This window comes from Grammomys surdaster, unplaced genomic scaffold (genome assembly GCF_004785775.1).
Source record: "Grammomys surdaster isolate TR1022 unplaced genomic scaffold, NIH_TR_1.0 137, whole genome shotgun sequence".
Taxonomy (NCBI): domain Eukaryota; kingdom Metazoa; phylum Chordata; class Mammalia; order Rodentia; family Muridae; genus Grammomys; species Grammomys surdaster.
In genome coordinates this window covers 8686537-8699561 of record NW_021604595.1, presented here as the reverse complement: position 1 = coordinate 8699561, position 13025 = coordinate 8686537, and the positions used below count along the sequence as shown (strand labels likewise).

Sequence of the window (13025 nt, the reverse complement as noted above, 5' to 3'; positions counted from 1 at the left end):
TGTATGTGTGTGTGTGTGTGTGTGTGTGTGTGTGTGTGCATACACATGTATTCTAAGCCTAGTATACTAGATAAAAATCAACCCAAGCAAAGGCAGAGTTACCCAGGGAATATTTGGGAAGCACATTAAGAAAACTAAATCTCAATGAACTGCATTGCACTGGCTTTAATAGACCAGAGCTCTCAAATTCATGCACTGAAGCCTACCCACTAACATACTGGTGTTACAGTGGGGCCTTTGTGAAGTGTTACATCATCAGTCTAGAATCCTCATGAATGGGTTTGTTTCTTGATCACAAGACTAAAATAGAGATCTCTCATCTGTTTTGTTATGGTTTTAAGATACGAGAGTACAACCACAAGAAGGTAACACCTACTACCCAGGAGCAGGACCTCAACCACAGTGGCACCTGGATCATGTACTTCTGGCCTCCAAAAATAAATCTGTGACTCTCTTCTAGAGTACTTGGAATTAACACCAGCATCATTTCATTTTCAACTCTTATTTCTCTCTTTTTCTCCGCTTCTGATGTGTTTTCCATCTTATTTTGACTTGATACATCTTAAATCATTCAGGAGCACCCATGGGCCCAGATATGAGCAACCAGTACTTTAACCACCATATCCCATGAGTTCAAATGCATGTATTCATTCTAATTATATATTGGACCATTCCATTCACATTATTTTGTGAAAATTCAATTCCTTTGTTTACTTTTTGTCTTAGTTCTACTCCTCTGAAAAGGCATCATGATCAAGGCAACTCTAATGAGAGAAAGCATTTATTTGAAGATCGTTCACAGTTTTAGAGGGTTGGTCCATGATCATCATGATAGGAAGCAGTTAGGCACGGCACAGGAGCAATATCTGAGAGCTTTACATCCACAGGCAGTAGTAAAGTGACACTGTACCTGTAGAGAATTTTTGAAAGCGCATTTCCAGTGATACAAGCTCCTCCAACAAAACCACGCCTCCTAATTCTTCCCAAACAACTTTACAGGTGAGTAAGCACTCAAATGTATGGGCCATTCTCATTCATACCACCATGCTTTTCTTACCCAAGGAAGGGATTTATGTAGGTGTCAATATCTGGTTCTGGGCTGACTATTGCTATCCAGGAAATAGACACCTGTTCACCTGGGATATCATCCACCACAGAACCCAAAGATGAATGCTTTGAGGCTTATGTGTGTTAATGGAACTGATTTTTACTGAACATCCGCCATGTATAAATCTAGATCCTAAGAAAATAAAAATGACTAAGAGGTTTACAAAATCTTTGCTTATTAAAAACATAGATGCATAGTGATTAACAATGGTAACATTAAAATAAGTGATTAATCTGAAGTTGCTTTATCATATCCTGCGACCAGAAAGCAATGATCCGTTAATGAAGTAACTTTCAGAAAAGTGTGAACTTCCGTTCTAAGGGATTCTTAAAACCTTTTCCCTCTTTCTAACTTCCTAGTCTTTGTACCAAAAGTTCTTTCTCAATTCACTGTGATCATTTTAATGAAGGCATTTCTGTAGAACAGCCAGGCTGACTGGCACCACAGTTGCCTAGAGTATATTTGAGATAGCCGTTGGGTACTGTGGTGGCTATTCTTGCTATTGTCAATTTGACTATATCTAGAATTAACTGAAACCCAAGCACCTGGGCACACCTATGAAGACTTTTTCTTAATTTAGTTGTCTGAAGTGGGAAAACCCACTTTTAATCCTGATCTTTTGAGGTAGGGAGATCCACCTTTAATCTGGGCCACACCTTCCTGTGGTAGCTTATATAAAGGAAATTCTCTCTTTGCCTGCTTGCCCTCCCTCTTATTAGCAAGTCCACTGCTTCACTGGCTATGGAACACACTTCTTTGGGATTCTGGCGTGTACTGAAGACAAGCTGAGACATGTACCCCTATGGACTGAACAGCTACTGATTTCTTGGTTTTCCATTGGTGGATAGCCATTGTTGGACCACACCTTTTAAGTCATTCTAGTAAATCCTCTCTCTCTCTCTCTCTCTCTCTCTCTCTCTCTCTCTCTCTCTCTCTCTCTCTCTCTGTCTTTCTCTCTCTCTCTGAGTGTGTGTGTGTGTGTGTATGCATGTGTGTATCCCAATATATAGAGAGAGGCGGGGGAGGGAAGGTGATTAATTCTATCTGTTCTGTTTTTCTAGAGAATCCTGACTAACACAGGTACTTCTGCTGCCCTCAAACATGGAGAAAGATGAGACAGAAGCCATCCCATAATAAGTGAAATTAATCATGGCTTCCACAGGGGCAGGGGTGAAGAAGGAATTTTTAAGTCTAAAATGTTTTATAGCTGAACGATTTCTTATTATCACAGAAAGATCTACTATCTAGATCTTACTGATAGAAATTCTTGGGGCATCTAGGATACATATCCTGAAAAATAAGGAGCATCAAGAAAGTATCACTAATTGAGCAGGAAATATGGTACAGTACAAAATATGCTTTCTTGATTCAGTAAAATTGTGGCCCATAGATCTTTTCTCTTCTCATTAGCTTCAGCTGTCAACTTGACACAGCCTAGAGTCATCGGAGGGAGTCTTAATTGGAAGATTACCTGGATCAGACAGGCTGCAGACATGTCTATGGGATATTTTCTTGCTGTTGATTGATGTGTGTGATACCACACTTGGACAGGTGGTCCTGGGTTGTATAAGAAAGCTGGCTGAGCAGGAGCTAGTAGGCAAGCCAGTAAGCAGCATCCCATCAAGCGTTTTGCTCTAGTTCTTTCCCAGACATCCCTCAATGATGGATTGTACCTGGAAGTGTAAGCCAAGTAAAGCCTTTCCTCCCCAAGTTGCTTTAGGCCATGATGTTATCAGAGCAAAAAGAAATCAATCTGGGACACACTCTGAATAGGTTTAACCAATGAAGACTCTGCACCATAGTGTGATATTGCTTATAGCTCGAGAAAGCTATGCACTCAACAGCATCACGCATATTTAAAATCTCCTTCCACTGAAAGCCTGAGAGAGGAGTGAGCGACCAACTCTATTCTGTGGTGGTTTGAAGAAGGAGGCCATTTTGTTCTTGTTAGAGTGGAGTGAACTGATGCGTAGATGGGTGGTTTTTAGTCAGACAGATTAGAATTCAAATTCTAATTAACTGTGTCCTCCCTATGGCAATTTTAAGTCTCCTTGTTTGTGTTGTATTTACTAGTAATGACTTGAAAAGTTTTAGAGTTTCTCAAGTATAAGGTAGTGTCATAAGGATGCACACTCATCTAATTTCCCAACAATCCAGTGAGGCAATGTGCAGAAAAGCATGAACACACAGACCTGAAACCACTGTCCTCAGGAAGCCCTGCTTGTAAGGTTGGCCCGTGGCTTACATCTGGAGACTCATAGAAGACTCCCGCCATTCCATACAGACTCAGCTATGTGCACGGTGTGTTTTATACCAAAACCCTGCTTTTTTCCCAGGAGACTGGGATTGTGGTGTTTAAGACAGAGAGTGTCTAAATGACCAGCCCCAATCAATACTCTGAGTCTCTCATGAGCTCCCCAGGTAGCCAGCATTCCATATCCTACATAAGTCATTGTTGGAAGAGGCATGTGCATCCTGCATGCTTCTTTGGGACAGGACTTCCGGTAGAGGATGCCAGGTCTCCTCCCTGTGCGGATCCTAGAATGAGTCCTTTTGATATAGCAGGACTTAACTGTGAGCGTGACTGCACGCTGAAGCCAGCATTTTTTCTACCAGTCACTGTACCTCAGGGTGTATCTTCCCACATGTGTATGGCATTACTCTATAAAGTGATGTAAAATAATGATGGCATTATTATTATTTAAAGGTGAGAAAGCTAATTCATGAAGAGGTTAAGAAACTACACACAGGCCTTTGGCCTAACCAGTATATGAACCCAGGCAGAATGGATGAGTTTTAACCCCTATGTATACTCTAAAGCTGTAGGGACGCTACCTCCCTCACAGGATGGCTGGGAGTCAGAGAAAGCATATTTGCTTAAACATGCAGAGCACCAAATGGCCTATTATTATGTCAATCCCTTCCACCTCCTCACTGAATATCACTGACCAATAGAATGTCCCTGAGAAATGGAAATAGCTTTGAAGAAAAGGGATAGATATAGTATGAAACTCCTTTCAATCCCAGATTATTTATTTTGCAATGATATCTATTATGGCCGATTCTTCCCGTAACAAAAGAAATTCCTGAATTTCCTGTCTCTTGACTTCTGTTCCCAGCTTAGAGGGGCTTCAAGGAACGGTAGGAGGTAAGCTGGATGTTTAGAAGGAGCAGGTTTTGGTGACCAAATCTATTACCTACTCACAGTTGGGCACACTTTCTTACCTCAAAAGTTCAGTCTACAGAACCTCAACTTCCCTCCTACCTCTGATTAATTAATCAGATTAAGCCTTCTGATTAATAAAGATATACCCTATTTCCACGGAGTAAAACCAAATGATCTCAGTCCCCACAGACCTATTCTTGCATTTTTTTTCCTAAGGGAAACTAGTCCTGCTGCAAGTCTGTCTGTGAAGACCCATACTAGGAGATGACAATGATGATATTGTAGTAAGAGACAAACTTGCGAGAGACCAGGCTGTCTGAGTAGTAGACAGTGGGGATGAGGAAAGACAGATGCCTTCAGCTCCGTCTGCTCCTTGAAATTCTCTCTTCCAGAAAAGCAGAGCTCATTCGTGCTATAAAGCACGTCTTTGAACTGAAAGTCCAGGAGCTTTCAGTGATTGACAGCCATGGGGTCAAATCCATCCCTGCTAGTCCAGTTCTGATAAAGTAAAATTGAGGAAATCCATGGAAGATGGGTATTTGAGAGGACATCTTCACCATACCCAGTGACAAAAAGGGATGGGGAAATGGTGTAGAACTTATGAAGAAACGCTGGCAGTCTCCAAGGGTCATTTCACGCACATGGAAGTTTTTCACACAGGTTAATTGTTGTCTAATATTGGGGGTAGAGGTAAAATGTCAGACACAGCAATAAAAAGGAAGACTCCCTTGCCTTGAAATAAAAGGGAGTTAGTCTTAAGAAAACCAGTGTCTTCACATCAAAAATATAAATGATGCCCAGACCTTGGCAAAGAGATTAGCTTGTCATTGGCTGAACTCTTTGAACAAATCCTTAGCCAGAAGCTCTGGGAGGTCCTGGTCACACCTACATCGTTTGATCAGCTGCCCAAAGTTTTACCTAAATGGTTTCCCACAGCAGTCTCCTTGGTTTCATTATCAGTAAAGAGAAGAATACAGTCAACAATCTCTAGGTCCACTGTGAAAATTCAATATAGCAATGGGGGGGGGTTAGCGAGCTGAACATATGCTAATATAATTAATCATATAATATATAATATAATAATTAATATACTAATGTTGCAGTTATTATTTTTGTTTTCTTGTCTCACTCTTGTTTTACATGGCCTAGAATTCAATATGTAGCCCAGGCTAGACCTGAACTTGCAGAAGTCCTCCCGAGTCAAATTTGGAAGTACAGGGATTGCAGACAGGAGTCACCATGCAATGCTAAGTCAATGTTTTGGCTAAATTGATGATTTGTATTAGAGCCAAGATTAACTTAAGTGTAAAATAGAAACGCAATTTTCACTCTCCTTAACATTAAGAAGAAAGGATTAGCTCAAGAGGCAAATTAATAAAGCTATATTATAAGCAGAATGGGCGTTGCAATACACTCCATAAATGATCAATCAAAATATAGGCCTTTTCCTTTCTGCTGCCACTTAATTATTCCTCTTGGGACCATCTGGTTAAGTTGGACACAGTGATCTAAAGAGTCCACGGACATTAATTAAGATTTAGGTCAAGGTCTCTGACACAAGCAGTGATTTATTTTCTGAGACAAAGGAAGACCAATCCTTCCCTGTGGCCTGAGAAGAATAGCATTCCTTTCTATTGTAATCACACTGCATGGAGAGAGAATGTTGGAAATCTAGGCAGGGCAGTGTGGGGCGCCTGTGAAAGTGATTATAAGGTTGAACTTTTGAAATATACAGCCAGCACAAATATGTTTTTAACAATTTTTACTGTTAGAAAGCATCACAGAGAAAGGCAATTGAACGGATCTCCTTGCTGAAGGAGCCCACCATGTCTCCCATATTCAGAGACTCCACCACCAATGACTGGCTTTCAAACCTTCTGATCTTTCTTCATAAATGCTACACTGTCTACATTGTCGTTAGATTTAGAGTAAACTACAATTAGCAAGTCGCTCTGCTTCTCCTTGAGGGTTTCCCGTGGAAAATGCTTATGATGATTCCAGTCTGAGTTTTAGCTCTCCCCAGAAGGCCAGACTCTCAGCTCCATCTATGGCAATGTGATTTGAAGTGTGGATGACACCCACTGAACAAATGACTCACTAGAATTCTGTAACGTAGCTACTAGCTCTTTTGGCATCATCTGCATATGAACCCCACAGAGTGGTGGGAGTTTGGTATCTCTGTCAGAATTCTCAGTAGTTCAGGAAGCTCCTCAGCTTGGCTTCTCCAAGGGCTTTTCCCAAGTGTGGTCAGAGGCAGTAACTGCTGACTCTCGGGGAGTGGGGGGAGTGTATTCCCAAGTCTTTTGGTGAGTGAGACAGGCAAGGTGTTAGCCAAGGGGAAGCCATGAGTGTAATGGTTTCATGGGCAGCCTGGCACTAAGCTCTTCTCCTCTGGTCATTGGTCCTCAGTGAATTGCTTGCACTTTGAGAGGGAGAGACAGATAGGGATGAAGGTGAGCCAGAAGTCTAAATTCAAGAAGGACAAAGCAATGAAGATCTGTCCGATTTATAGATAATGAACATAATTGAGCAATACATTTTATTCTCATGATCCTTCATTAGCACACAAGGGTTGTTTAGCGTTGAGGGCTGCTCACATGGCTCAGTTGGCAGAAGCACTTAGCTCTACACCCAACGAGCTGGGTTCGAGCCCCAAACCTCAAATGGTAAAAGGAGAAAACTGACACCCAAAAGTTGTTCTCTGACTTCCATTCACATGTTACGGCATGTGTACATGTGTTGTTGAGAGAATAGACACACTTAATAGATACAAAGTTTTTAAAAGAGCTGTGAATGTTGAAAGTCTACTAGACCAAATCTTTCTCTTTATTCATGAACCCTACAACAGAAACGACAACCTGGGTACATGCCAACACTGGCAAATGAACCCAGTAGCTTTCCAACTAGACTCCATTTGAAACAGTTGATGCCGGTGGGCATCGTGTCTGTGTTGGGCTCACAAGTGTTCAGAACACTGCAGAGACCCAGGACATGCTTGCTGACCAGTGGCTGATCCACAAGTTGGTCTGTATGAGAACGAAACCTCTTTAAGAGCCCCTTCTCTATTCTACGTGTTCAGACATCACATGTCTTTGTTTACTGAGGCTGAGCTGAGTTGAACTAAATGTTCTCTCTGTCTCTCTTCCTCCTCCCCCCCTCTCTCCACCTCCTTCTCCTTCCCTCTACCCCTCCCTCCCCCCCTGTCAAATACTTATATCTCTTTCTTGTATCCCTGGTTGGCCTGAAACTTACTATATAACTGAGAATGACTTTGAATTCCCGATCCTCCTGCCTCCACCTCCTGAGTGTTAGGGTTGCAGGCTCATATCACCACGCTTGGTTTATATGCTTTTGGGCAACTGAATCTGGGTGGTGGGGTGGGGTCTTGAGAATGGTAGGCTAGCATTCTACTGACTAAGCCACATCCCCAGCCTAGCTCCTTCTCGTGTATTAAACAGCATTGACAGGTCTTTGCTTGCTGCTACAAGGTAATATAAAACCAGCATCTTAACGTCTCAGAAATAGTTGGAGGTGCTTTTCGCGTGCTTGTATATTAACTCATATTCGAAACCTCCCAGTGTGATAGGACTTGTCACATCCTCTGCAGATGAGAGACTGACTTACTCCAGGGAGCATGGCAGCGGTGTGGCAGGGGTGCATTATGTGGCAGCTGTGGCTTCCTTAACCGCACCAGCAGTTACCCCAGCTCCCGTGGCTCTGTCCTCTCCTGAGCCTCAGCCACCATGTCTCAATGTACACTGCTGTCATTTGCTTCCTGACTGCTCCCATGCTGCAAAGAAAAGGGGTCTCCTCAGACAGAAGGCACGATGCTGCTTCTTGTGTAGCTTAGAAAATGTTTTCACTTTCTGCTCTATTTTGGCAATTATTGGTTACCAAATGAACAAGAGAAGCAAACAATAAAGATCTGAGGTTTACTACAAGGTTTTAACAGTTCTTAACATGTGCAGTGGTTTGAATAGTAATGGCCCCTATAGCCTCATATATTTGACTGTTTGGTTCCCAGTTTATGGAGTAGGTGTGGCCTTGTTGTGGGAACTGTGTCACTGGGAGTGGGGTTTGAGTTTTCAAAAGTCCATGTTAGGTCTAGAACCCCCTCTCTTTCTCTGTCTTTCTCTCTTTCTCCTTCTCTTCCTCCATATGGCCCTTACAGACACACACACACACACACACACACACACACATGCCTGCCTGCCTGCAGATCAGGATGTAGTTCTCAGCTACTTCTACAGCATCCTGCCTTCCTTACTTCCGTTGTTCCGTCCATGGTGATAACAGACTAGCCCTCTATAACTATAAGCAAGCCGCCAATGGAATGCTCTCTTTTATAAGAGTTGCTTTGGCTGTGATGATCACAGCAATAGAATGGAGGCTAAGAAAGCACAAGAATTTAATACTTCTCCATTCCCCCCAATCACAGATTCTCAGATGCACGTAAGTATGTGTGCCAATATACACACATGTCAATACAATAGTAAAGGACGCCTGAATCTGCGGTTCATAATGCAAATAACAAATTCACTTGAAAATTTTAGAATATTGACCAGGCCTGCTGCATAAAATCAGCCTGCATAGTAATCCTGTCCTACTTTTAAAGATTTCTGGGTCTACATTTTGTTAGACTTTTGTTGCATATAGTGACAGATTATTAAAAAGTAACTGGCCTCGAGGGGGCTGGAGAGATGGCTCAGTGGGTCAGAGCACTTGTTCCTATAGCAGACCCAAGTCTGGTTCCAGTACACAAGGACCACACAACTATCCACGATTCCAGTTCTTGGAACTCCCTCTTCTGACCTCCACAGGCACCAGACGCATAAATGGTGCAGATAAATAAACACAGGCAAAAGTCTCAGACCCATAAAATAAATAAATCTAAAAAGAAACTGGCATCATACTGGGGGTTCACTGGGTTTGATGACTTAAACTTGGCATTAAACCCTTCATACCCCAGTCCTCTATTGCTTTTAACAGTAGGATACTATTCCAGAGTGAAGCACAAACGTGTAATTTACGAGGATCCTACTGACGCACGTTGGCATCTGCATTTTACGCCCATAGTTTCTAAAGGAAGAAGCCCATACCAGGTTGAGGAATGCTAGGGTCAAGTCACCCTGCTATGCTACTCAGAAAAAACAAACAGACAGACAAATAACAAACAAACAAACAAACAATTCCCTTTCTTTATCTTTCCTCTCTGCATCTTATGGTAGCACAGACACCTTGGACCGTTTCTTTTGACCAGAGAGCTCTCTTCTGTGTCTCAGAGACCTAGTTTCTGACACCCACTCACTAACTTGCTCCTTCATTCATTTGAGCACCTCCTATATGTTGATACAGGAAAGAGCGGAGGTTAGGGCTCTATAGCCATGGAGCTGACAGCCCAGAGGAAACAGACCGCAGGGGCTTACTGTGTTCCCTGCTGGGAAAGATAGGTTACAAGAGGAGTGTGCAATGGGGTGACAAGGGCACTGTGATAGGAGGTTGCCATGGCAAGGTGAACTGGAGATAGACCTGAATCAGCAAGGGATACAGCCTTGCAGCTGTTTTCCAAGGGTCTTTCTGGGTAGAGATGGCTTAGTTAGGATTTCTATTGCTGCCATAAAACATAAGGACCAAAAGCAACTTGGAGAGGAAAGGGTTCATTCCTGCTTACACATTTACATCCCACTCCATCACCAAGAAAAGTCAGGGCAGGAACTTAAACACGGCATGATCCTGGAGGCAGGAGCCAATGGTCACTGCTTGCTCAGCCTGCTTTCTTATAGTACTCAGGAGCACCCGTGCTGAGGTAGCACTGCCTGCAGTGAGCTGGAGCCTTCTACAGCAATCATCAATGAAGAGAGCCATAGGCTTGCCCACAGTTGAATCGAGTGTGAGTGTTTTCTGAAATTGATGTTCTTCTTCTCGGATGCTTCTAGCTTCTGTCTCATTGACACAAACAGATAATAAACAATAACCGAACAGCCCATCAAACAAAACCAGGTAGGACAAGAGGGAACCAAGCATGAGTTCTAAGTCCTGACTGCATATGTTCTTGCCCCAGTTGAGAATGCCAAAGAGGCTGCTTAGCTCTTTAAAAATAAAAATTATTCATAATAGAAGTCTGGGACTAAGAGCAAACTTGCAAGAGAAGCAGAGAGATGCCCATGTGTTTCTGCCCTACTGCTTCATAGCTTCCCCACTGTCAGCATCCCGCACCACAGCTGTGCATTGGTTAGACTGATAGACCTATATCAATAAATAATTAGTTTACACTCAGTGTTGGGGACTCTGGTTTGTATAGGTGTAGAACATCAAGCATCCACATTTGTAGCGTCATATGAAACCACTGCAGTGTTCTAAAATCCTGTGTCCCCCTCATCCTTCTTCTCCTCACTAGCCATTATCATCCAATGAGCTTTCATCTCTCTGTGGGTTCACCTTTCCCAGAATGCCCCGTATTTGGAATCACACTGTATAGGGCGTCTTCAGTTTAGCTTCTCACGCTTAGCAGAGTACTTAGGTATGTCTTAAATGTGACCTTGTCTCATCAGGATGTGTTCTCTGCACCACTCAAATGGGAGAGATTCTTGAGAGTAGAGGTTACATATTGGAGATGATTAGCAGTTCATCATCATCATGATTTCTTTACTAAACGTCCACTCTGAAGTGTGCCAGTGTGCAGTTCACACCCTATAGTCTTCCCAGTCCTCACTGAAACCTTGGGATGAAGCACCACTCAGACTTCCCATCACAGTAACAAAAGGCTTCAGACATCCAACCAAAAAGAAGAAAAAAAAAGATTTATTTTGACTCAGGTTTCAGAATTTTCAGTTCTTGTGATGGTTAATCTTCACTGGCAACTTGACTGGATTTAGAATCACCTACAAGGCATATCTTTGTGTGTGCTTGTAACATATCTTAGGATGATACACCTGTGATACATCTAGCATGTGCTTATGATATATCTTCATTTGTGACTGTGATATATCTTAGCATGTGCCTATGATATAGCATTTTGTTTGGCTGTAATATATCTTAGTGTATGCCTGTGATATATCTTAGCTTGTGCCCATGATACATTTTTACGTGGGCCTGTGATATATCTTTGTATGTGTGAGCGCCTGTGATATGTCTTTGAGTCTCCCTGTGATACATCTTTGAGTCTGCCTGTGAGAGTCTTTTCTGCATTTAGCTAAGGAGAAAAGACACAACCTGAATGTAGGTGACACATCCTGTGGACTGAGGTACAAGACTGAACAGAAAGGGAGAACAAGAGGAAGCCAACTGAGATCAGCATTCAATTCTCTGGTTCTTGACTACAGATGCAATGTGACCAGCCACATCATGCCCCTGCGGCCTCTACTAGAGACACATTTGGTGCCAAACCTCCTTTGCCTTGATGGCCTGCATCATCTCTTGAGCCATAAGAAGCTTTTGTTAAGTATTCTGCCACAGCAATCAGAAAAGTAGCCAGCACTGCCCTTGCTTAGTGGCTCTGATGCTTTGGGCCCATGACAAAGCTGCATCTAATAGTGAGAGCATGTGGCAAGGAAAATCACCAACCTCATGGTCAGGGAACAAAAGGAATGCCTGGGGTTCCCATCTCCCTTTAACAACATGCCTCCAGTGACCTAATTCCCTCAGATAATCCTCACCCCCTGCGGGTTCCACCTTCTCAGTGGCACAATGAATACCTTGTTACCTCCAGTCCCACTGTGGTTGGTTGGAGTGGAAGCCATGTCTCAATGGTTAGCTGGCAAAGGGAAGAGATTAGAGACGTACACATTTATCCTGTGTTCCTAGTGGGCCTAGAACCGAGTTTGAGATGTGAAGGCTGAGGAGATAGTGCAGGATGGGGTGAAGCTGGTGGCCCCTGGTAACTGTGGGGCAAAAGGGACATCGATACTCAAGGTCCTGGCTAGACCACAAAAACCATTTCAAAAGGAGGATTTTTTTTTTTCACTAAAAGATCAGGTCTAGACTAGGTTTATGTCTCTAACAGAATATAGTGAGTTTTTCTTTATATGTCTGAGAGTGCTGATTTTTATTTTTAATATACGTGTAGAAATATTCACGCATTAGAATTGTTCATACCTTCTTGCCTTCCTTGCCTTTGTTTTTTGAGAATTTGATATTTCCTTTCAAAATGATATTTACGGCTGGATCTGGGGAAACAAAAGGAAAACAGGCCACGAGAACAGATGAGGCAGCAGAAGAAATAAGCACCAAGTGTTTTTTCTCAGCCACAGGGCGCTTTCACTAGGGGAAGAAAATTCACAGTGCCCTTTATAGAGAAAAGCGCCTTCCTCTGGAGCTGCAGGAGCCTTGGTGAGACATGCTCAGGCCTCCTGTGGGGACATGGTTGGCTGTCATGTTTGCACGCCTCTGAGAGACATAAGCTAGCAGGCTTTCGGAGAGCTGTTGATCTTAGTTTACCATTGTCCCTAAAAGCCAGCTGTGAGCTCTGTGTGTCCCCAAATGCCAGGAAAGGAAGGACTTTCTGCCTCCTATCTAGAACAGCACCCTAAAGAAGGGGAAGCCAGTGGCTTTCTGAATGGCAGGATGGTCAGCAGCAGAAAACAGCCCATAGTGACACTGGGATGTAGTGGGGACTCAGTTCTGGGATGTGGGGGGAACTCAGTGCTGGGATGTGGAGAGGATTCAGTACTGGGATGTAGGGAGGACTCAGTTCTTGGATGTAGGAAGGACTCAGTTCTGGGATGTGAGGGGACTCAGTTCTGGGATGTGGGG

General features: G+C 43.1%; 1 protein-coding gene across 3 annotated transcripts in view; it reads right to left on the bottom strand.

Annotated features, from left to right (window-relative positions):
- Positions 1 to 13025, bottom strand: part of Nedd9 (neural precursor cell expressed, developmentally down-regulated 9) — a 175988-nt gene that overhangs the window by 157202 nt on the left and 5761 nt on the right. The window contains exon 1 of one of the 3 annotated variants that reach the window (XM_028763277.1): positions 12369 to 12405. The exons of the other annotated variants lie outside the window; for them this stretch is intronic. The gene's annotated coding sequence lies outside the window, so the exon portion shown is untranslated. Of the gene's footprint in view, positions 1 to 12368; positions 12406 to 13025 lie in introns of those variants that run through there. 3 annotated transcript variants of the gene reach the window in all.